We start from the raw sequence: 26,435 nt of genomic DNA on the forward strand, positions 1-26,435 counted from the left end.
CTGTGTATTTTCTATAGTGTTAAGTGTTCACTTGAGCGTCGGTGACGCTCAAGCAGCTTTGTAGTTAGTCAGGTTACACAAGGTTGCATTTACACCCTGTACTCACATTAAGGTATTCAGTGTATTTCATTGGTATAAGGTTTTAACATAAAGGTATAGTGTTGTGAGCGTCTGCATCGCTGGTGACCTCCTCGTGGTCTCGAGCGTATGCTACGCCATAGCGATTCATTCCCCTAGACATAACCAATAACGTGTCCTGTGATCACTGGGCCGTGAGCGAACGTGACGCTTGAGCGTCTCGCCTACGGCTGAGCGATCGCTACGCCAATAGCGTACCATTACGGTACTTAAGTAAACAGCGTACAGTGTTCTTAGCTTCATAAAGGGTTGTTTATACGACAAGGAATTTAGCATTGTCAATTGGAGGCTCGTCCTATACTTCTCACATCTGCACTAGGTAGATCAGCAGACATTATCCCCCAGCAAAGGGTGGGAGATTGTCTCATAGTGCTGGCGGGATAAGCGTCTGCTTCGCTTAGATAAAGAGTGCTGAAGGAATCCGGGAACCGGAAGTAAGAACAAAACGCTTGTGTCTTTTAAAACTGTTTTATTTCTCTTCTGTCTTGCGTATACACGCACGCATACATATATCTGCATTTCTGTTTCATTTTCGTATATCACTATTCCTGTTTGCCAATTTTATAGTTGATAGAAAGTGCTAAAAAGAGATTTGCTGTTATTTAATAGTAGAGGTAATAGTTAAAGTATAGAACAAACACACGGTTTGTCTGAGATACAAGGCAGTCAGTGTGGATTGCGGTAGATGATCAGGGATCATTTACATTGATAAAAGTATATATATTGTGTTACGGTGGATCCTTTGCATTGCGTACACGTGTCGCTAACAAAGACTAGCGTACGCAATCCAAAAGGCAGACGCACGCAGCGTTCATTACGCAACGTAGCGTCCGGTTACGCCCACGTAGCTCAAGCTGTGATAAAGTGAAGTAACGCAAAGGCGATAATTAACGCACAGCGGTAGATAACGCGACGCGGTAAATAACGCAAATCTATTTTTGGAAAAATCTGAAATTTAGTTTAACAGATCCTGCTCCTAATTGGTAACACTTTTGGCCTAAAGACAATTTCTGCGCAGAAATAGATATAGAAACAAAGTGTACATGTGTTGAGTGAGTGTGTTTTTGTATACAAAAGTTTATATAACTTTAAGGTGGAACCAAAAGGAAAGCCGGGTACTCGTCAAGGGACATACGTGTAAGTGACATATACGGTGGCTAGGGAGGCATCCCTGGTTAAATAATATTTGAGCATTAGAGTATAGCGGACCATAAGGTAACAAGACCAGGAGGTCATAAGGAACAAGACCAGGAGGTCATAAGGAACAAGACCAGGAGGTCATAAGGTAACAGGTAAAATAGACAAAGAGGTCCGCTATAAAAGTCCAGTGGCACAACGCCTGGGGTGTTGGTGCAGAACCCATATAGGCCATAAGCTCTTGCTGAAGGAATCGCGGCCGGAAACATCGATTCCATTGGTCTTTCAGTACATGACAAGTAGTGCTCGTGTACTGAACGATTGGACCGCACGTAATTGTGTGCAGTAGTTAGTAATCTGACCTAATACCATTAGAGTAAAGTGGTCACAAACGCTATTTGTACATTCTGACGTGATTTGTGTAATTTTTTATTTTTGGAAGGGAAGTTCGCTGGTCACTCAGGAACTATCCAACAACCGATACTTGCTGGGGAACGCGCCCCAGTAAATAAAGGTTCACAGGGGCCCTAGGTTGGGTACCGCAGCTCTGGTTACAGTGATTGCAGCACAGGCCAACGTGGGCGAGAAGTAAGTGGGGTACTTGATAAACCACCACCGCCGGCCTGCCCAAGGACACCTTGGTTTGTTTGTAAGGGTTCGCTGAAAACCTTGAGATAAAGATCCAAGGAGGAATAAGCAACGCCTGCAGATTATGGGGGCCATTTGTTCCGGTAGGGGGCGATCAACCTCGGTTCGGGTTGATTCAGAGAACCGACCAGTTGGGTCGGCACGATATGTAATGTGTGAAAAATACGGTAGTCACACAGAGGTTTTATGTGATGAATGGGAGAGAATGACTGTACAAGACAGGGACAAATTCCCAAGAATAGGTAGCTTCAGTCCAGAAGTGTTACAAAATTTAAGGAGGAGGATATGTCTCGTAAAATCAACAAAGAGACGAATTCAACATCATGATTGTTTACAGTTATGGCACCAGGAAGGTGAGATACAGAGAGGTTTGGCTCTGGCGGCAGGATCTGGGGCAGTCAGGAAGTTGATTGCCACAGCTCCTCCTCCGCCATACATTGCAGGAGAGAAGTTGATTGCGGAGAGAAACGCACTGGGTTGTAAAACACAAACTCTTAGTAACACTGTAAATGTTAATGATGTTAACCAAATAACTCATGCAAGTATTAACCCGTGCAAGTTGTACTCTGTTTTGAACCTTCCTCAGGAGTGTGATCAAGAAGAAGATTCGGCAACAATTTCAGCTCTCTCTCTTGCGGCCACCATAGCAGAGACCACAGTAGGCACAGCGACACCCACGAGATTAGTGAAAGCCCCTAGCGGAGGGATAGGTGAGGTCGTGTCAACGGGTAAGTACGGCACCATGCACTACACTGAAACAATTGTACCACAACAAGCAGTAGAATCTACACAGGAAGAGGCTGTTAGAATTGCTCCTGTAAGGGTAATAGCAGTTCCCAATGGAAAAACAGATGTGTCTGGAGCCACTCCCATAAGGAACATTGCCATGTACACTCCATTTTCCAGAATGGAATTAAGAACAATAGTGTCCGAATTTCCTGACCCCAGGAAGGATTTAGTTGCTAGCCAAAAATACATCAGGGATCTAGGTAACACTGTAGAACCCAACAACAAGGATTGGCAGATACTGCTAAGAGCTTGTTTACCTTCCAATGTTGATGCAACTCAGTTTTTAGCTGATTGTGCATTGGATAAAGATGTACCGCTTACAGACGTGTACAACAAGGATAATGTAAAAAGGATAAATTTACAGCTAAAAGAGTATTTCCCTGCCGTTGTTAAATGGAATAAAATATTTTCCATTAAGCAAAAGGAGTCCGAAACGGCAACAGAATATTTTCACCGGGCACTATTAGAAATGGCAAAGTACACTGGTATAGAAGACATTAAGACCAACCCAAACCATCGAGAAGTAGCAGTATCTGTACTGATGGATGGTTTGAAAGAAACATTGAAAGCTAGGGTACAGACCACGCAACCATGCTGGCGAGGTCTGTCAGTGTCCACATTGAGAGAGGCTGCTATTGATCACGACAGAAACATCACTAGGCACAGAGAGTCGCAAAGTGATAAGTTGATGTCCGTAAGTATACAGGCGCTGACCACAAGGCAGCCTGCGTATGTACCACCGAATCCTGTGGGTAAGGCAAGTGTAATAACATGTTTTTCTTGTAACAGACCGGGACACTATGCACGAGAATGTAGAACAAAGAATGTACAAAGATCTTTTCAACCCCCTAGACAACAACACAACACACGACATTGGGAGCAGGGTCCACAGAGGCGGAGTTTTGAGCCACATACAGGGGAAACAAAAAGATATCCCCCGAACAGAGACTGGCATGCCTCTGGTAGTTCCCAGCTAACTCCCCCACAAGTAGTTGCTGCCAATGGGATTCAGGGAGGTCAGCATACCCAATAGGGGTGTGGCCATACCTGTAATCTGCAGCCAGTTAAGTTGATTGCCAGTCTTGGAAGCGAACCAGAGATTGCAATCAATGTAGCTGGTAAAACTTTAAACTTTCTTGTAGACACAGGGGCGGCCAAGTCAGTGATAAATTCGACAGTGGGCATGAGAACCACTGGTAGGACAATTCCAGCCATGGGAGTAACAGGAGTAGTCCAGCACTACCCTGTTAGCAAACCAGCCGAAATTACAATAGGGCCTTTGCATACCAAGCATTCCTTTTTGCTGGCTGCATCGGCACCAACCAATCTCCTGGGAAGAGACTTACTATGTAAAATGGGTTGCGTCATTTATTGTACTCCTGAAGGTGTATTCTTGGACATCCCTGAGAATCACGCTCAGGAAGTACGAGACATGTTAGACTCCCCATCAAAATTAATGTCACATTCCATTATGACAAATAGGAATCCATCCCAAGTAGAAGAGATGACATCTCAGATACCAGAGTCGCTTTGGACAAAAGATGGACAGGACACTGGATTAATGGCAAACGTAGCTCCAGTAGTTGTACAAGTAAAAGATGGTAGGATAGCTCCAAAAATCCCACAGTATCCTCTGAAGCCAGAGGTGGAGTTAGGAGTTTTTCCCGTAATAGAGCGCTTGCTACAACAGGGCATTCTAGTAAGAACGTCCAGCACAGCAAATAGTCCCATCTTCCCTGTTAAAAAGAGTGGGGGGAGGGGTTACAGGCTAGTGCAGGATCTAAGGGGGATTAACAAAATAGTTGAGAGTCAGTTCCCCGTAGTGCCTAATCCAGCTGTCATCCTAATGCAAATTCCTCCCACTGCCAAATTTTTCACTGTTATTGACCTCTGCTCCGCTTTCTTTTCGGTACCTCTGCACCCTGACAGCCAATATTTGTTTGCATTCACATACAGAGGAGTCCAATACACGTGGACTCGGTTACCCCAAGGTTTCATAGATAGTCCAAGTATATTTTCTCAGGCTTTGCATGATTGTTTACAGTCTTTCCAACCAGACAGTGGATCAGTATTGATACAGTATGTGGACGATTTATTACTGTGTTCAGATTCACTGGAAGCATCTCTGAAGGATACGAAACAGCTCCTGTTTCATCTTTCAGACACAGGTCACAAGGTTTCCAAAGACAAGTTGCAATTATGCCAAGCTAAGGTAAAATATTTGGGACACTGTCTAACACAAGGACTGAGACACCTGACCGCTGATAGAATCCAAGCCATTAGAGACATGACACTGCCACAAACCCAACAACAGATCAGGACGTTTCTAGGAATGTGTGGGTATTGCCGTAATTGGATCCCAGGGTTTTCCATATTGGCGCTACCTTTGCAGGAAATGGTCTCTTCAAACAAACCTGATCGGATTTCGCACACAGACGAATCTGAAACAGCATTTGAGAGACTCAAACAGTGCCTAACGCAGGCACCAGCACTAGGTATGCCAGACTATGGGAAACCCTTTGAACTATACGGAACAGAAAGTGCTGGGTGCGCAGCAGGTGTACTAACACAAAAACACGGTGATGCCAGCAGGCCAATTGCATACTACAGCGCTCAGCTAGACACGGTAGCGCGATCCCTCCCCACATGCTTGCGTAGCGTTGCGGCGATAGCATTGCTAGTGACGAAAAGCGAAGATGTCGTGCTAGGCCACAATCTCACAATCCATACACCGCATGCGGTATCTGCCTTATTGAATTCTGCCCAAACCAGACACGTCTCATCAGCAAGGTTTACAAGATGGGAATTGGCATTAATGGCCCCAGTAAACATCACCATAAGGAGATGCAGTGCATTAAACCCTGCGACATTTCTCCCAGGTGTGCCTGGTCAGGCACAAAGGGTGGAAGGTGAGAGTGGTGGGGAAGGAGGATTTAATGCAAAGGAAGATACACATGATTGTATGGAATATTTGACCCAAAATTTTACCGCAAGACCTGACATCAGTGACAATCCACTAGAAGATGCAGAACTCACGTTCTACACGGACGGTAGTTGTCACAGACAGTCAGACTCGGGAGACTTGTGTACTGGATACGCAGTCGTAGATGACCAAGACACCATAGAAGCGGAACCGCTAGGCCCACCTCACTCAGCCCAGGTTGCTGAACTGGTCGCCCTAACCAGAGCATGTGAATTGGCTAAGGGTAAGTCTGCCAATATCTACACCGATTCTAGATACGCCTTCGGGGTAGTCCATGATTTCGGAGCCCTATGGCGGCTCAGAAATTTCATGACGGCGGCTGGTACACCGATAGCGCATGCAGCTTACATAAAAAGGCTTCTAACAGCGATACAGGAACCCGACAGAGTGGCTGTTATCAAATGTAAAGCACATACATATAGTCAAGACCCAGTATCCCTTGGTAACAGCCGAGCAGACGAAGCCGCAAAGCTTGCAGCTGCTACCCCCATACGGACAAACACCACACAGTTGATGGTATTTAATACCATCAACACACAGAAGTTGTGTGAGATGCAGAATTTGTGTTCCACACAGGAAAGAGCAGTCTGGAAGGCAAAGGGATATGGCCAGGAGTCCTCAGGGCTCTGGACGGATGGACATGGTAAACCAGTGGCCCCCAGGGCATACCTTCCATGTCTGGCTGAAGCAGCTCACGGGCTGACTCATCTAGGTAAGGAGGGGATGTGCAAATTGGTAAGAGCATACTGGTGCGCCCCAGGATTCTCCTCTCATGCGGGTAAAAGAGCAATGTCATGCCTTACCTGTCTGAGAAAGAATATTGGAAAAGCAATACCTACAGAACCATCCCATATCCCACCTGCCGGCGGCCCTTTCCAAGTAATACAAATTGACTTCATTCAATTACCCCCATGTAGAAATTTGAAATATGTACTTGTTTGTATAGATGTTTTCTCGAATTGGGTCGAAGCTTTCCCAGCAGCTACAAATACCGCTATGTTTACAGCTAAGAAAATTGTGCAGGAATTTGTATGTAGATATGGTATCCCTAGAATCATTGAAAGTGATAGGGGTACCCATTTTACAGGTGATGTCTTTCAAGGAATGTGTAAGTTGATGGGAATTGATAGCAAGCTGCACACTCCGTACCGTCCACAGGCGAGTGCGAAGGTCGAAAGAGTGAACAGCACTATTAAAAATAAATTGAGTAAAGTAATGGCAGAGACAGGATTGACGTGGCCAGAAGCTTTACCCATTGTTTTGTATAGCATCAGAACCACTCCCAGGTCCCCTCTTAATCTGTCTCCTTTTGAAATCTTGTTTGGTCGACAACCGCATGTCATGATTAACCCTCAGGATGATTTGAAATGTAACAATGAAGTAACTGTAAAATACTTGATTAACATGAGTAAACAGTTGAGGAATCAAAATGATAATCTGAAGTTGGTGATTCCTGATTTACCAGATAGTAATTGTCATGACATTGAACCTGGGGATTATGTAATGATACGAAATTTTCTACGCTCAGGTTGTCTTATTGATAGATGGGAAGGACCATACCAGGTCTTATTGACCAGCACCACAGCATTGAAGGTTGCTGAGAGAGAGACTTGGGTCCATTCATCCCACTGCAAGAAGGTTGCTGATCCCGAGAAGTCCCGTGACAAGGAACAGACGGTAGAGGTTGTATCACTGGAGTGTCTGTTCCAGGAGGACTGAGGCGGCACCTGAGCCTTGAAGATCGAAAGCAGCTGTCGACTCCCCTCTCCCTTTTATTGTTTTCTCTACTTCCCATCCCCTCTCCCTTAAAATTTCTTTTTCCCCCTTCTCATTCTTCTCTATTTCCTCCTCAAAGATGGACTTGCCCCAAGAGACTGTGATCCGGATTTTGATGTTAACCATGATGTTGACCAGAGCAGTCTGTTCCGGCGAGAGTACCATAGAGGTCGAGAGAGGTTCTGGAATGGGTTCCGATTATGATGATGGAGGCGTAGTTTTCCAAGATCAACCAAACCAACAAGCAAAGGCGAGTATCAGAAAACGATCCGATAGAAGAAATTGTGATGGATTGTTAGCTGAAGAAAATTGTATCTGTAGGCTCTGTGATAATCTGGTTGAAGATGGATGCATAAAGAAATGCCAATCTAGTTTTAATATCCATATGGACCGGCATCCATTGAGTGACTATCACTCTCTAGTGGGTAACGTGTTAAACCAAACAGATTGTTGGGTATGCTCTCAAGTACCTCAGGGTCACAGTAAATCAGGGCTAGTACCATTTCCTTTAACGTTAGGGGAGGTACTTGAGCTAAGTGGTGGGAGACCGGTGGACCGGAGGTTTAACATCTCCAGCCCTCCTAGTTTGAAGCTCCACCAATACCATGTGGATAGGTCCCTCATATGTTTTAACATCTCCAATCCCAGAAAACCGGGAAATTGGGAAGTGTCATGGAGCAACCTTACCATGACCTTTTCACACAGAGCAGATAGAATGCCTACAGATACAGAGCTCGTACGCCACATAGCCAGTAGAGGAAAATCTTTCCGGTATCGATATACCTTAGGAAATAGGATTACTAGAGTTGGAGAGGTATCACCAGGATACTGTGCACATATCGTACAAACCGATACGTGCATTAGGCAGATGGAAGAATTAGGGTCAGGAGATTTCACCTGGAAGGTTTGTAACATGGTCATGTCCTTCTCCGTCCCATATGTTCTCCCCGATGATGCATATTTCATATGCGGGAGAAAGGCGTACAAGTGGCTTGCCCCAAACTCTGAAGGATTGTGTTATATTGGAAAAGTATTGCCTGAAGTGATGACTGTTACACATGACAAAATGAAGGACATACACCGTGGTGCCCAAGCTCCTTATACTCACACTCATTACGAGCACCGAGTTAAAAGACAACTGTCAGAAAGGTTAGAGCATCCGGCCTCTGATCTTATCCATGAATCCACCGGGATTCAGGTTCTGGTAGCGTTAGATTTCACTCGCACCGCTCGAGGTGTGATGAATTATAGATACATTTCCGCACTCGCCAATTTGTTAGATAATATCACTGAAATGTATGATGACACGTTTAGATACACTGGAAGAGAACTTCAAGCTTATAAAACAGAACTAGTTCAGCGTAGGATGGTTCTTAATTATCTTACAGCAGTAACAGGCGGATATTGTGTTACATTGGCAACACAGTACGGCATAAAGTGTTGCACGTATATCACAAATAGCACCGAGGATCCGGTAGAGGTCATAGACCAAAAGATGGACGATATTCTGCAATTAAAGTGGGAATTTCGTCGAAAACACAATCTCACCCTTGCTGCTGTAGGTAATGAGCTGACTGGTTGGGTGTCATGGTTGAACCCGCGAAATTGGTTCTCCGGTTTGGGAGACTGGGCTCAAGGAGTCATAATGGATGTTGGAAAGTTTCTACTATGTATCTTGGGTGTCGTTATATCGATTGGATTGATATTTAGATGCGGGCAGGCTTTAATGAGGTGCAAACAAAGTACAAAAGTGATGAGCTTGAGGAGCGAGGAAACTGTAATTAACCTGGATTTGATTTATGACCCAATGATAGAAACCAGAATGTGATGAAAATGCGATTATACGGTCCGTTTCTTTCACCTGTTTTTCTGCTTTTCTCCAAGATACAAAGACCCCCTTGGACGAGGAAGCTGACGAGACGAGATGTATACAGACAACGGATTGACCAAAGAAGAAGATTTGACAACTTTAAATATGGACACTTGATGAACTTTGCCATGGATCCCCAGTTTCCCTAGTACTTTTAAACTCACGCTAGCCCAACATTTTTTTGTAAATCTGATGGCTCAGACAAAGCTATTTGCTCATGCCTAAGGAGCAATACAGCGCAAAGAAGACGACTCTCAACAGATACCGAAAACAACTTCGACGACAGATGTACATTTCCCTGACATAGAATATCATTGCATTTTCCATAAGTGTTCTTTATCTTCATCTCTACAACCCTCAGGTAATAACACACATAGTCGATAGGGAATACAGGCACAGATATCAGCAACCACATACCTCCCCCATTCATGTATCATCAACTAAAATGTGCATCCCCATTTTGTTACAACCACAGCCGAAATGAGCTCGGTAGAGTTTGACAGCCCATCCACAGACCTGTACCACAGGATAAGAAGGAATTCAAATGTATACTTCGCAATACCTCGAAGCTTGATTTACCACACGTACGGCACGATGATACATGACCCTCCAAACATGGACTCATACACACATGCTTCTACTTTCTCACTAGGTCATACCCTTTTCACACCTACTCCTCTCTTCTTCCTTACCCCACCATGGAAATCAATTAACCCCTGACTTACATTTTTCTCCTTAAATGTTTTGTGGCAGTTATTATTGACTGCCAAAGGGTGGACTGTCAAAGTCAGAAAAATGTCTCAATGCACGTTGCCATATTTGCACCGCACACTGGTCCGCGCTGCGCGTGCGTACGCTCTCCCGTGGAGGCGCATACCCGCAATAGCGTGCACTCGCAGGCGCGGTATGCGCATTTACGGTAGAGTTTATGTGGTCGTAGCGTGCGACTCATTCGTTACATATTTTCACAATTAATGTAGTTTATAGATCATGGTCCCTTTGATAGATTCTGAAAGTTTGGTTAAAATACAATGTCCCAGAGCTGAGGAATCCCTCTTTATATCGTACGAAGGGTCTAACAGGAATCATACAGCAGTGTTTGGTACCCATCGGAAGAGTATTTAATTAGCAATATTCCGGTGTTGGTTTGGAGCGTATTAATCGCTCGTGCGAATAGTTATGGACATAAGAAGTTTATGTCCATTTCTATTATTTACCCATACTCAGGTATGCGGCGGGAAACCCAGTTTCCCACCCACCTGAGCTGTTGGAAATCGTCACAGCCCACCTGTATGAATCACCCTATGACCTTTTGTTATGATGCAGGGCCGAATTCCTTCGGCCAATGGACAATGGGATTGTAGGACCAGGAGATTGCATTGTGTGTGGGGCATAAATAGGCAGGCCGACCACATCCAGCTCTCACTCTCTCATCAACGGTTATCTGCTGATAGCCGGGAGCTGGATATCGAGGCGCAGGCGATCATACCCTTTGTGCGTAAGTTTCTCTCCGTAATCATTGTCTTTCTGTGAGCCAATTTCTCTCCATCTCTCTCTCTCTCCTCTTTTCTCTTATATCTCCCATAGTATTATAGTATTGTATTTCATTTAGGTCAGAGTAGTATTGTCTTTTTGTATTTATTGTTTAGTTCTGTGGTTAGGAAGTCTCTGTTATATTGTAGTGTATCATTTGTACTGTTATCCCCTTTTACAAGTATATTAGATATAATACAGTTAATAGGCCTTGGAACCTAAACCAGTATCTGTGTATTTTCTATAGTGTTAAGTGTTCACTTGAGCGTCGGTGACGCTCAAGCAGCTTTGTAGTTAGTCAGGTTACACAAGGTTGCATTTACACCCTGTACTCACATTAAGGTATTCAGTGTATTTCATTGGTATAAGGTTTTAACATAAAGGTATAGTGTTGTGAGCGTCTGCATCGCTGGTGACCTCCTCGTGGTCTCGAGCGTATGCTACGCCATAGCGATTCATTCCCCTAGACATAACCAATAACGTGTCCTGTGATCACTGGGCCGTGAGCGAACGTGACGCTTGAGCGTCTCGCCTACGGCTGAGCGATCGCTACGCCAATAGCGTACCATTACGGTACTTAAGTAAACAGCGTACAGTGTTCTTAGCTTCATAAAGGGTTGTTTATACGACAAGGAATTTAGCATTGTCATGCTTGTCAGAGCTGCAAAGGGAAATGGCGCCGGAGCCGCTGGATCCGCTCAGTGGAGCCCCTCCCCCTAAAATGACACGCGGCTTCCCGCATTTATTTTATACTGGCCCTGAGGTAATTTTTACTTAACAGTGTAGAAACGCTTGTTAATAGGAGTTGGCCAGTGTGGGTATCTTGGGTGGCCCAGCGCGCCCCTCACAGCGGAACCCGCTACAGCTTGTGTCCGTCTGAACCTCCCTGGAGCGCAGCCTGCATAAAGAGCTGCGCTCCTACCCTAGTGCCACCATTCCTGCCGGCGACCCGCTAACCGGGTCACCGGCGCTGTACTCGCCACTCTTCAGACTTCAGGCACTGTTAGGGGGTGGCGGCATGCTGCAGGAGGGTACGCTGCAGTGGCAAACGCAGGATTTCTAGAGGGGGGTTTCCAAATGCAATCCACAATCTCCCACTCTGCGAAACATAGAATACCATATTAATATTTAACACTATAGATTGCCCATAGTATTAACTGTATCAAACATATTGAAATAATATAAATAAATGGTCAGGAAAAAGTTAAATCAGGATTTTGGTACTTACCGATAAATCCCTTTCTCCGATTCCACAGGGGCCACTGGAGCGTAGTTACAATGGGGAAATAGTAGGCAGTAATTGGGAGCTGGCACTTTAAAAATTCTCACACTGTGGCTAGCTCCTCCCCTACTATCTCCCCTCCAAGCCAGTCTACGTAAAACTGTGCCCGAGGAGAGCTGGAAAAAACAAACCGTAAGGCAGAGGAGGTTAATGAAGCCCTGTAAACCAGGATAACCCAGACCAAACCTGGAACAGAACCTGACAAAAACCAGGCTAGCCTGAACTCAACAAGCAGTCATATGGTGATCTGCAAACCGTTAAGCAAAAAACAAGGAGGAACAGCGCTGGGCGGGCGTCCAGTGGCCCCTGTGGAATCGGAGAAAGGGATTTATCGGTAAGTACCAAAATCCTGATTTCTCCTTCATCCACTAGGGGCCACTGGAGCGTAGTTACAATGGGGACGTCCCAGAGCTCCCAAAACGGGTGGGAGAGCGCTGAGAGTCCTGTAAAACGCTCGGCCAAACTGTGATGCAGAGGCCGCAAAAGTGTCAAACTTGTAGAATTTGACAAAACGAATGTCGGTCCGACCAAGTAGCCGCCCGACATAAAGTCTTCATGGCGACCCCACGGGCAGCTGCCCACGAAGGTCCCACAACGCGCGTAAAGTGCGCTGAAATGGAAAACGGAGTCTCCTGAGCAATCACTGGGACCCCGGCTATTTAGTACAGGAGCATCGTACCGAACAAAGAAGAAAAACCCTTTGTTGAATAGCCTAAGACCTCTGTAGAGAGAGTCGGCGAGCCCTGACAACAGTCAAAGAGGACTGAAAAACACTAGTGTCAGATTTATATGAAAAAACGGACATCCCCTTTGGAAGAAACGACCGCTGAGGCCGAAGCTCAGCCGGGGGAGTTGCCAATAGAGAACTCCCTGAAGGAGAGCCCGAACTTACGTCCGCCAGGCTAATCTCTTTTGGAAGAGAACCGAAAAAGGCAGAGACCTAAAATTTAGGTCCATGTGATTTGAAGCGCAGCGGAGCAAAACCTCCCAGAGAAACCAAGGATGACGGGTGAATGGTAACTGAAAGAAGGGGGAAAAACCCCTTTTATCCTTAGTATGTCCCATACAGTTTTCCAAAAGTGGCAAAAGCGAGAAGAGGTAACAGACTTCTGAAATCGGGGCCCAGTAGGCCTAACCGAACTAGGGAACTCCTCTTCTGAGGTCTCGTGAACAGTCACACGGTTAAATGAAACCAGTGTAGGATTGAACAAAGAAAAAGGACCCTGTTGAAGTAGACAGTCCAGTCGAGATAGGAGCCAAGGCTCCTCTACTGACAACAGGTGTAGCCGTATCTTCAAGTCATGGGTGGCCCAACCCGAGCCACCGAGAGGACTAGCACGCATATTCCCCTCCTTTTTTTTTTTTTTTTTTTTACCGAAAGTAAGGTAGAAATAGAAAAGGAGGCAGGATAGAATAACCAGAAAATCCCAGGAGCCCTGAGGGCATCCTCGGCTACTGCCGCCAGAGCGCACGTCCGAGAGTAGTAAAGGGTTAAAGAGTCAGTCAGAACGCCCTGAGGTCGATTCGAAATCTCCACCCACAGCAGACCAGCTGACAAAACTCCGGGGAATGTTCCTTCACCCAGGAGTCTGACCTGGTGGCTTGTGGAAAGAAGATTGTTGTCTCCCGCTCAGAGGGGAATGTAGGCGACCACTCATTGCGTCGCAACTTGACTGAAGAAATAAAGTACCTGGTGCCGAGGGGGGAAAAATCCTCTGACGGACCGTGTTGAGAAAACATCTATGAGGAGCATAAATTGGATCTGTGTCGAACCAGAAGCTCCTGGATCCTTTGGATATTTAGAAGCCACCCAATGTACAGAGTGTGATAGTAGCAGTAGTTTGTCCCATTAGGGAACCAACGTCACCTCCTGCCCCTGAAAAATAGTTATTCTGTGATCTTCCTGAACCCTGTGGGAGCGGAAGAGAGACCGAAAGGAAAGGACCGACAGTGAAAATGAGAATCCTGTAATGCGAATCTGAGAAAAACCCGATGAGGAAACCCAACAGAAATGAGTAAACAGGCATCCCTGAAGACAAGGGACGCGTAAAACTCCCTTTCTTGTTAAAAGTAGCAATCACAGACCGAAAGGATTTTAAGGCCAGAATAGGCCTGGCCGAGTCAACTGGCTTCAGGACGTGAAAAGAAACAAAGGCCTGAGAACTGTCCCGATTCAAATGATATGTGAAACACAGGGATCAACCCCCCTTTGCGGTTAGAAGCATATGGAGCGCCGCCTGCAGTATGACTCTCTTTTCATAGTAAATCGTCCGACCCCTGCCAAGGGACTCCCGAGACGGTTGTACTCCAAAATCTAGTCTGTAATCGCCCAAGCCTTCTCCCACCGACCTGCGCCTACCCTGGGACCCTCCAGGTGGTAGGAAAGTCTGACCTGTAGTGTGAGTATAGGATGATATAAAATCAGCCTGGACCGAGGAGGATGAACCTCTGCTTCAGCTTTTTTTTTTTTTTTTTATCAAATCCCCTGGCGACGGAGATATCGCCCGTGTTGGGTCGAAAGCTTGAAAGGGCAGGGAAAAAACTAAAGGAAAGACCGGTAAAGGTCTGTTTTGGAGCTTGGGCAGTAGTAGGAGAAAGCAAAGTGGACTTACCTCCAATGGTTCAAGAAATCCTGCAGAAAGTTCCTTCACCTGAACCATCTGCCTGTAGGATTTCATGTTCACCTGTCACTGTCGCAGCCTCAGAGGTAGTCAGGTTAAGACAGCCCAAGCGAAAATGCAGGTTCGGAGTCTGCAGACGTGAAGACCTCCAAAGAACATAAAGCAGAATCGTGATTCTGACCTGTACCAAAGTATCAATTGATCCTGATGCGAAACATCCTGTAACCTATAAGACAATTGTTCCACAACCTACCTGCTCCGGACAAGGTAGAACCCCGTATATGTGCGTTCGATGGTTCCCTGAGCAAGGTTGCCTCAGGAAAAAAAACTGCAGCTTGTTGGACCGGCGATACATCGAGGGGTATACCCTGGAGAGGTACTGATACCATTTCCTGCCGTCTGCGGGGAAAGGATAGGAACACAAACATTGTTTGATACCTGAAATTGTGTATTCGGGTGTCTACCGGAGCCTGCCCAGCTCATTCGATGCTGGACCAGTCGCTGTCATTTCGTCATTGGCGTCGAACCCTGATGGACTTGACGTGTCCGCCTCCTTTACCTGCAGTCTCAGACGAACTGCTGTATAATGCACCTGGATATTCTGAGACCTTGGTTCAGACTCCACAGAAAACAGACATCATCAGTATTGTAACATGGAAGGTTAGCAAGGATCCTTTAGAAACCTTGGAGAGGTGAAATGACGTATAAGGTCTCTGGTTACCAGTGACATTACCTGCATAATCTGAGCTGTTCAAACAGGAGTGTCCTGCAGGTGCGTGGAGGGTTAAGCAGATGGCTCCACCGCATACTTCACACCTAAGAGGGAATTCTTTGACTATCCCAGGTGAGACAAACTAAAGGAGAAAAGGTGGTTAAATAAACACAGCCCTATGTAAGGTCTGTACTATAACGTGTGACCGACACAATTCAAATAAACTTTCTGGAGCAGCGGAGACCTGAACCAGTAGCGCTGCGCTGTGGGACAGGAGTCTTAGCCCTAGGCTATAGGAGGTCCCGTTAAAGTTTTTTTTTTTTTTTTGGATTTAAACCTCTGTTCAGATATCCGTTACTAGTATACAGAGCCACAGTGCTATTTGTCGGATGCCTTAGACACATTCCCAAATTACAAATAGCATTAGTAACTAGTGACACCAAGGAATAATAAAGGGAAGGCAACACCCCGCCCTGCGTTGAGGGCTGAAGAGATGGCTGCCCCGCTCAATCCCCACCTAACGGGCATTTCTCTTGCTATGAACGAATTAAAGATGCGTAGCCCTATGTAATGTCTGCAATATAACCTGCAGTGACAGAATAGGAGCTTTAAAGTAGGTTTTTGTTAGGGTCCCAACCTTGGTCCCTGTGTTCAGATGTACCCGCTACTCGTGTACTTGTCTGATGCCACACACATTCCCCATTACAAGTGAAATAAAGGAATAATAAAAGGAAAACCCAGATGGTCACCCAAAATGGCGGTTAGCCAGTGATAAAAGCTGGGGAGAAATGTTATGTGGCAAGGCGGAGAATGGCTGCCAGATTGAAACTCCCCTGGGCTATGAGATAAAACCTATATAGTGCTGAGCCACTGTGACTGCATAGTGTATATTAACTCTTATAACTGAACATCCAATATACATGGGACTTTATCTATTTGTGTATGCAAGATTAGCCCCCTATGGAAACACTCTAAATATGAAGCCAGGTCTGTACCTGGATGTGGCAGAGGTTTCCCCTGCAGGGAGGATTACACTCTCACCAGCACCACCTGTCTGAGTTGTGCATTAAACTCGGATAAATGGCCACTACACTATAACAGTGGCCGGGGAGCGGAGAGCGCTGAGCCCGCTGTACAGAGCGGGAGTTAGCTCCGCCCCCCGGTTATGGCGCCTTATTGAAAACCTATAGCTACCGAAGCGGGAAGCGGAGGGCTGGACCTGCGAGTCACCGCGGGGAGCGTTGAGCCCGCTATACAGAGGTAGTAGAGCCCTGTATCTGCGAGCCGCTGCCGGGGAGTGTTGCGCTGTACAGAGCGCGAGTCGCCGCCGGGGAGCCGGGAGCGCTGAGCCCGCTCTACAGAGCGGGACTTAGCTCCGCCCCCTCCGTTCAAGGCGCCAATTTAGAAATTGCTTTGCGCTCCAGCGGGATCCCTGTGCCGGCTCTGTGAGTCGCGCTGAGCGGGGATCCGTGCGGGGGGAGCGGGGAGGTGTAATGAGGTTCACTACAGATTAGAACCTGTGATCTCAGTTCCATAAAACTCTGCAGCAACTTACATGTATAATCATCTACACAGCCTCCCCCATACATCCTGTCTGTTTCTCCCTGAGGAGGAACCGGTAAGGATACATGAACCACCCAGTACATTACAGCCCCAGAGAGCCCTTCTGGAGTGGGTTGTACAACACTAAACAGTGCATTGTTCTAAAAACATAAATAGCCACCACAAATAAAGTACAGCTCACTCACCACTGCTGCTGTTCTTGGTGGAGCGGCCCCGACACGCGCCGCACGCAGCGGTGTCCGGCCGTATATACTTACTCCAGCTGCCGGAATCTTCTGCCGGATGGAGCGGCCCCGACACGCGCCGCACGCAGCGGTGTCCGGCCATTTTTGATACTCACCGCTGCCATGCTGCCGGAATCTTCTGCTGGATGGAGTGGCCCCGACACGCGCCGCACGCAGCGGTGTCCGCCAACTCAGGAGAGCTCAGTGTCTCCCTCAGCTGGGGCCCATCCCGAGCCGCACGCAGCTGCGATGGGACCCCGCCGGCAGCTCCCACGGTGCAGACTGGCAGTGGCAGAGCTGCCAGTCTGTGCATGTGTGTAAAGAAAAATAAAATAATAAAGAAAAAAGAAAAAATTCTTCAGCTAAACCCAAGTGAACCAGCTCACCTCGGGCACGAACTAAGACTGGCTTGGAGGGGAGATAGTAGGGGAGGAGCTAGCCACAGTGTGAGAATTTTTAAAGTGCCAGCTCCCAATTACTGCCTACTATTTCCCCATTGTAACTACGCTCCAGTGGCCCCTAGTGGATGAAGGAGAAACATACTGTAATCAATACACAAATATAATAGAACCAGTACTTCACTTTCTAAGCACACATTCTCCCACCTCAAGGTTAGGCTACTGTCTCCTCTTCCTGGTAGCAGCTGTCTGGTCCATTGCACTGATTGAGGACTGAGAACCACACGCACAGACTGGGCATGTGCAACAGCTTTGCTCTGTCCCTTACACTGCATGATGTGGCAGCAGCTCTAGTAATCGTATTATATACAATTGCTATTGTCCTAATTTGAGCCACTTGCCAAGAGGAGGGGGGTTTCCAGGCAACCGGAAACCCCCTCTGCGTTTGCCTATGCGCTACACCATGATGGGGGTGGCGAATAGCTCCCTCAGGAGATCAGTGTCCCGCCAGCAGAGAAACGGATCCATTAACTCTAAGGAAGTAGGGCCGTTCTCCCCCCTAAATCCCACAAAGCAGTCAGGCTGTTGCCTAAACAGCTCTGACTGAAAATAACAAACATTAAAAATAAAAGCAGAAAACTCTTCAGCTCTCCAAAGCGTGACCGGCTCCTCCAGGCACATTTTCTAAACTGAGGCTGGTAGGAGGGGCATGGAGGGAGGAGTCAGCCCACACTATTAATTTCTTAAAGTGCCCATGGCTCCTAGTGGACCCGTCTATACCCCATGGTACTAATGTGGACCCCATTATCCGCTAGGACGTAAGAGAAAATAGGATTTTAATTACCTACCAGTAAATCCTTTTCTCGTAGTCCGTAGAGGACACTGGTGTCCACATTAGTATCATGGGGTATAGGCAGGTCCACTAGGAGCCATGGGCACTTTAAGATATCAATAGCGTGGGCTGGCTCCTCCTTCTATGCCCCTCCTACCAGACTTAGTCTAGGAAACTGTGCCCAAGGAGACGGACATACTTTGAGAGAAGTATAGATAAGGATAGTGGTGAGATTCCGAACCAGCACACACAAGAGGAAAGCCAAGCTAACCAAACTTAAAACAAGAACAGCAACGGTTGAACCAACATTACTTAACCAAGTAACCGTGCAGGAAGAACGAAGCACTGGGCAAGCGCCCAGTATCCTGTACGGACTACGAGAAAAGGATTTATTAGTAGGTAATTAAAATCCTATTTTCTCTTACGCCCTAGAGGATACTGGGGTCCATTTAGTACCAAGGGGATGTACCAAACCGGGTGGGAGAGTGCTGAGGTTCCTGCAGAACTGATTGACCAAACTGAAGGTCCTCAGAGGCCAAAGTATCGAACTTGTAGAACTTAGCAAACGTATTCGAACCTGACCAAGTAGCTGCTTGGCAGAGCTGTAAAGCCGAGACACCCCGGGCAGCCACCCAGGAAGAACCCACCAACCTAGTAGAGTGGGCCTGTACAGATTTTGGACATGGGAAACCTGCCGTGGAATAAGCATGCTGGTGTTATGATTCGAGCACTCTGGTCTGAGGAGATCTTATTGCGAGGACCGGAGCACTGGAACGTAATGCTGGGGAAGGGAGCGGGAATGGAAAATAGCCCCTGGCGCCCTAACTCCGTTGTCTCGCCCGTGCTGTCAGAAATCCCCTGCGAGACTATGGTTGCTTGAGCCCATGGCAGCCGCGTTTGAAGGGCGGATTACGTCTGCCCAACTCCGATGCCCCCCCAAGTCTTAATGAGAGTCAAAGGGAAATCCGAGACAGGGTGATAACAAGGGGCCCTCTGACTAAACAACCAGGCCAGGGGCTACAAGCTAATAAAAACTAGAATATGTGCGGAAAAACCGCCAGGGAAAAGGACAACCAAAATATCCACTTGTCCACTTCTCCTACCCGGCACCGCCGAGTTCCAGAGAGGACTTGTGGAAGCGGAACCCTCCGCAAATGCTCCAAAGACAAAATATGTAAAGATAAAGCGGCTGAGCCGCAACACACGGCAGAGCCGCAACTCACGAAACACCACTCGATATTCAAAGGTGATCAGTCAGGACTACTGGGGACCCAACGACTTCCTAAGATGAGATGACAACTCCCGGATACAGGACTTCTGAGGACAGGAATGACCGGATACAGCAGGACTGGAACAGACTCTCAGCAAACCAAAGCAGCATGCAGGAAGCTATTACCGGCGTCTGTGAGAAGCACTGAGAAGGTATTTAGCAGGGAGTCCTCCAATCAGCTGTTCAGAGCCTGATTGGTATTAATGCCGTGCAGCTGCCTTGCTGCACGGCCAGAAGACAAGTGTGTGTGCGTGTGTAACTAGACCCTGCAACGGGGAACGCGGTCCGCCCGTGGCGTCCCCGTTGCTAGGGTCCGTGCAGCTCAGCGCGCCCGGCGTTGCTAGGAAGCCGGCGGCTGAACGCGCACGGCGTCCCTAGTTGCTAGGCGCCGGGCCGCGCGGACATTGCGGACCCCGGCGCCTAACAGTACCCCCCCTTGAGGAGGGGTCAAGGAACCCCTAAAGCCAGGTTTCTGAGGAAATTCCCGAAAAAATGCACTCTTGAGCCTAGGGGCATGAAGAACCTTATCTAGGACCCAAGACCTTTCCTCCGGACCATAGCCTTTCCAGTGAACTAAAAAATAAAGCCGACCCCAGGACAATTTGGAATCAAGAACTTTCTCTACCAAGAACTCCTGTTGTCCCTGTACATCCACTGGAGATATACCCTGAGAGATCCTCCGAGGAAATCTACTGGAAGAAACTTATTGTTTCAACAGGGAACAGTGAAACGTATTTCCAATCTTGAGAGATCTTGGTAAACGTAGCCGAAAGGCAACTGGGTTGACTCTTTTAATAATAAGAAATGGTCCAATAAATTTGGGTCCCAGTCTAGCCGAGGATTGTCGAAGCCTGATGTTGCGAGTTGACAACCACACCTGATCTCCCACCTTAAAAGTGCAAGGACGTCGGAGCCTGTCAGAAAATTTCTTCTCTCGAAAGGCCGCTTTTCTGAGAGCAAGGTGCACTTTTTTCCAAATTGCTCTGAGATGGGAGGTCAATGCCAGCGAGGAGACTGGAGAATGATGAAAAAAAGAATTAGCTCTGGGGTGAAAACCAAAAACTGAAAAGAATGGAGACTCTTTAGTGGAGGAATGACAAGAATTATTGTAAGCAAATTCAGCCAAAGGAAGAAACTCGGACCAATCATTCTGGAGTTTGGCTGAATACAAGCGCAGATATTGTTTCAATGACTGGTTAACTCGTTCGGTTTGCCCGTTGGATTGTGGGTGGTAACCGGATGTTAACGACAGTTTCATCTTTAATGAAGCACAAAAACATTTCCAGAATTGTGCGACGAATTGTGGACCCCGATCAGAAACAATATCAGTGGGCAACCCATGAAGCCTGAACACATGGCGGAGGAACAAAACTGCCAACCCTTGAGCAGAAGGCAATCGGGGAAGAGCAATAAAATGAGCCATTTTACTAAAACGGTCCACTACCACCCATATGACTCGGAATCCAGCTGAAAGGGGAAGGTCAACCACAAAATCCATGGAAATATGAGACCATGGCCTGAGAGGGACACTTAAGGGCATAAGTTGCCCTATAGGCAAGGAACGGGGAACCTTATGCTGTGCACAAACCTGACATGAATAAACAAATTCCCTAACGTCTTTAGAAATACTAGGCCACCATACTGAGCGAGAGACTAACTCCAATGTTTTAGTGATTCCCGGATGCCCTGAAACTTTGTTGTCATGGAATTCAGTTAAAACAGTAGCTCTCAAAAATTCAGGAACGTAAAGACGACCAGCAGGAGTAAATCTAGGAGCTTGATGTTGAAGCTGGTTTAACTGGGTAAATAAATCCTGTGTGAGGCCTGCCCGAATGACCGAAGATGGAAGTATTGGGGTAACAACAGGATTGTTATTGTGAACCGGAAGAAAGCTACGTGACAGGGCATCAGCTTTAGTATTCTTGGAACCAGGCCTGAAAGTGATTATAAATTTGAAACGAGTAAAAAATAATGCCCAACGTGCCTGCCGGGCATTAAGCCGTTTAGCTGATTCAATGTATTGCAGGTTCTTATGGTCAGTCAATACCGAAATAGTATGCTTTGCTCCTTCCAGCCAATGCCTCCACTCCTCAAAAGCCCACTTTACCGCCAGTAACTCCCGATTACCAACGTCATAATTGGATTCAGCGGAGGAGAATTTCCTGGACATAAAGGCACAAGGATGTAACTCCAGAGACTCCGGATCCTTTTGAGAAAGGACGGCCCCCACTCCAACTTCTGAGGCATCAACCTCCACAACAAAGGGCAATTCCGGATTAGGATGTCTTAGGACTGGAGCTGAGACAAAGGCTTGTTTCAGGGCCCGGAAGGATAACTCAGCTTCATGCGACCAGTTGGTAGGATCCGCTCCTTTCTTTGTCAGAGCTACAATGGGAGCAACCAGGTCAGAAAAAGAATGAATGAACCTCCTATAATAATTTGCAAACCCTAAAAAGCGCTGAATTGCTTTTAAATTGGTGGGTTGCGCCCAATTAAGGATGGCCTGGAGCTTCTTAGGTTCCATCGAAAATCCCTGAGGGGAAATTATGTACCCTAAAAAAGATACTTCCGTGACGTGAAATTCACACTTCTCCAGCTTGGCATATAAATGATTCTCACGTAACTTTTGAAGAACCAGACGCACCTGGGTGATATGTTGTTCCATCGATTCAGAATAAATCAAGATGTCGTCTAAATAAACGACCACGAATTTCCCTAGGAAGTCACGGAGCACATCATTTATGAGGTCTTGAAAAACTGCTGGAGCATTAGACAGGCCGAACGGCATCACCAGGTATTCGTAGTGACCCGACTGAGTACTGAAAGCCGTCTTCCACTCATCTCCAGATTTAATTCGGATGAGGTTGTAAGCTCCTCTCAGGTCAATTTTAGAAAAAAATCACAGCAGAACGTAACTGATCAAAGAGTACAGAAATCAACGGCAAAGGATAGGTGTTTTTAACTGAGATCTTATTCAGGGCTCTAAAATCTATGCATGGTCTAAACGAGCCATCCTTCTTCTCCACAAAGAAAAAAACAGCACTTAAAGGGGATTTTGATGGTCTAATAAATCCTTTCTGTAAGCTCTCCTGAACATAGTCATTCATAGCCGAAGTTTCTGGCCCGGACAATGCATATAATCTCCCCTTTGGCAATGCGGCACCAGGAACTAGCTCAATAGCACAATCATAAGGCCGATGGGGAGGCAGAATGTCCGCATTGCCTTTGGAGAATACATCGGCAAATTCCTGGTATTCCCCAGGAATGAGTTCTGAAATGATAGCTGCGACTCTGACTGGAAACGAAATACACTCCTTAGCACAAAATGTACCCCATTGGGAAATCTCCCCGGACCGCCAATCAATGGTGGGATTATGAAAGGCCAGCCAAGGGTGACCCAGAACAACTGGAACTGCTGGGCAATGTGTTAGATAGAATTCGATATTTTCGGAATGTAAGGCTCCTACTGTAAGTACTACGGGAGGTGTACGGTGGGTAATAACCCCATTGGAAAGCGGACTCCCATCTAAGCCATGCATGGTGACACACCTATCCAATGGTAACTGTGGAATGCCTAAGGCCTTAGCCCAAGTTAAATCCATAAAGTTTCCTGCAGCTCCACTGTCAACAAAAGCCGACACCAAAGAACTGAGGCTGTCAAAGGAAACCTTAACTGGGACTAAAAGAGTTATTCGAGGAGATAAGCTGCAGACCTAGGTGAACCCCCTCACAATTCACCTGGTCAAAGCGTTTCCCGACTTGTTCGGACAGTTACGAGCAAAATGTCCCTTACCACCACAGTACAAACAAAGACCGGAATTTTGCCTTCTGGTCCTTTTCTCAGGAGACAGCCGGGAGAGACCCATCTGCATGGGCTCCTCAACGTCTTCTGGAATGGAATAAACACAAGGACTTGACCTTACAGATGTTCCTCTTTCAGCTCTCCGCTCTATGAGACGATGATCAATCTTAATAGAAAGCTCCATGAGTTTATCGAGAGTCTCAGGAGCGGGGTACTGGAGGAGACTGTCTTTAATAGACTCTGATAAGCCGAGGCGAAACTGACTGCGCAGGGCTGGGTCATTCCAGCCACAGTCGTTCGACCAACGGCGAAACTCAGTACAATAAACCTCTGCAGGATTTCTACCTTGTTTGAGAGCGAGCAGCTGACTTTCAGCGGACGCCTCTCTATCTGGGTCATCATACAAAAGCCCTAAAGATTTAAAGAAAGCGTCTACTGACAACAACGCAGGATCCTCTGCTCTTAAACCGAATGCCCAGGTCTGAGGATCCCCCTGGAGTAAAGAAATAATAATCCCAACCCGCTGATATTCAGTACCAGAGGAAGTAGGTCTTAAACGAAAATAAAGTTTACAGGATTCTTTAAAATTAAAAAATTGTTTTCTATCACCAGAAAAACGGTCAGGCAAATGCATCTTTGGTTCAGGGACTCCCCTTTGGGGAGGCTCGCAAAAGATCTTCCTGCGACCTCACCCGAAGAGAAAGATCCTGAACCATCTGAGTAAGTTCTTGAATCTGATTGACTAAGAGCTGGCCAGGGTTTGGCCCTAAACCTGTCGGATTCATGAGGCCAAAAATCTTTAACAAAAACTGAATGAGAGGAAAAAATTAAAGCCCTGTTTAATTTAAATTTTTGGTTTGGCCGGTAATAATGTTATGATTCGAGCACTCTGGTCTGAGGAGATCTTATTGCGAGGACCGGAGCACTGGAACGTAATGCTGGGGAAGGGAGCGGGAATGGAAAATAGCCCCTGGCGCCCTAACTCCGTTGTCTCGCCCGTGCTGTCAGAAATCCCCTGCGAGACTATGGTTGCTTGAGCCCATGGCAGCCGCGTTTGAAGGGCGGATTACGTCTGCCCAACTCCGATGCCCCCCCAGGTCTTAATGAGAGACAAAGGGAAATCCAAGACAGGGTGATAACAAGGGGCCCTCTGACTAAACAACCAGGCCAGGGGCTACAAGCTAATAAAAACTAGAATATGTGCGGAGTTCCAGAGAGGACTTGTGGAAGCGGAACCCTCCGCAAATGCTCCAAAGACAAAATATGTAAAGATAAAGCGGCTGAGCCGCAACACACGGCAGAGCCGCAACTCACGAAACACCACTCGATATTCAAAGGTGATCAGTCAGGACTACTGGGGACCCAACTACTTCCTGGGATGAGATGACAACTCCCGGATACAGGACTTCTGAGGACAGGAATGACCGGATACAGCAGGACTGGAACAGACTCTCAGCAAACCAAAGCAGCATGCAGGAAGCTATTACCGGCGTCTGTGAGAAGCACTGAGAAGGTATTTAGCAGGGAGTCCTCCAATCAGCTGTTCAGAGCCTGATTGGTATTAATGCCGTGCAGCTGCCTTGCTGCACGGCCAGAAGACAAGTGTGTGTGCGTGTGTAACTAGACCCTGCAACGGGGAACGCGGTCCGCCCGTGGCGTCCCCGTTGCTAGGGTCTGTGCGGCTCAGCGCGCCCGGCGTCTAGCGTTGCTAGGAAGCCGGCGGCTGAACGCGCACGGCGTCCCTAGTTGCTAGGCGCCGGGCGGACATTGCGGACCCCGGCGCCTAACAGCTGGATAGTAAGTCTGATCCAGCGTGCAATTGTCTGCTTAGAAGCAGGACACCCAATCTTATTGGGATCATAAAGAACAAACTGTGAGTCCGTTTTTCTGTGATGAGCTGTTCTTTGCACATACACCTGCAAAGCCCTCACAACATCCAAAGACTATGAAGTAGCAGAGGTGTCGGTGACAACCGGAACCACAATAGGTTGGTTGATATGAAATGCGGACACCATTTTAGGAAGAAATTGTTGACGAGTTCTGAGTTCAGCTCTGACCTCATGGAAAATTAAATAGGGACTTTTGTGAGACAAAGCCCCCGGCTCCGACCCACGTCTTGCTGAGGCCAAGGCCAACAGTGTGACGTTCTTCCACGTATGATATTTTACGTCTACCCTTGTAACGGTTCAAACCAGTCCGATTGAAGGAACTGCAGCACCACATTGAGATCCCAAGGTGCCGTGGGAGGCACAAAGGGAGGTTAGATGTGCAGAACACCTTTCAAGAACGTCTGGACCTCAGGGAGGGAAGCCAATTATTTTTGATAGAAAATGGAAAAGGCCGAAATCCGGACCGTTATGGAGCCCAGGCCCACATCCACTCCCGCCTGCAGAAAAAGCAGGAAATGTCCCAGATGAAATTCCACCGCAGAATAATTTCTGCTCTCACACCAAGAGACGTATTTCTTCCAAATACGATGGTAATGCTTAGACATTACCCTCTTCCTGGCTTGGATCATAGTCTGGATAACCTTCTTAGGGATTCCACGCCTGGCAAGAATCAGCCATTCAACTTCCATGCCGTCAAACGTAGCCACGGTAAGTCCTGATAGACGAACGGGGCCCTGTTGCAGAAGATCCTCCCGAAGAGGAAGAGGCAACGTATCTTCGGGGAGCATCTCCAGAAGGCCCACGTACCAGGCCCTTCTGGGCCAGTCCAGACCAATGGGTATTGCTTGAACCTGTTCCCTTTTTATTCGCTTTAGAACTCTTGGGATCAGAGGAAGTGGAGCAAACACGTACACCATCTGATAGACCCATGGAACAATACCGCCTGAGCTTCTTGCTGAGATGAGAGA

Source organism: Pseudophryne corroboree, chromosome 4 (genome assembly GCF_028390025.1).
Source record: "Pseudophryne corroboree isolate aPseCor3 chromosome 4, aPseCor3.hap2, whole genome shotgun sequence".
Classification (NCBI taxonomy): Eukaryota; Metazoa; Chordata; class Amphibia; order Anura; family Myobatrachidae; genus Pseudophryne; species Pseudophryne corroboree.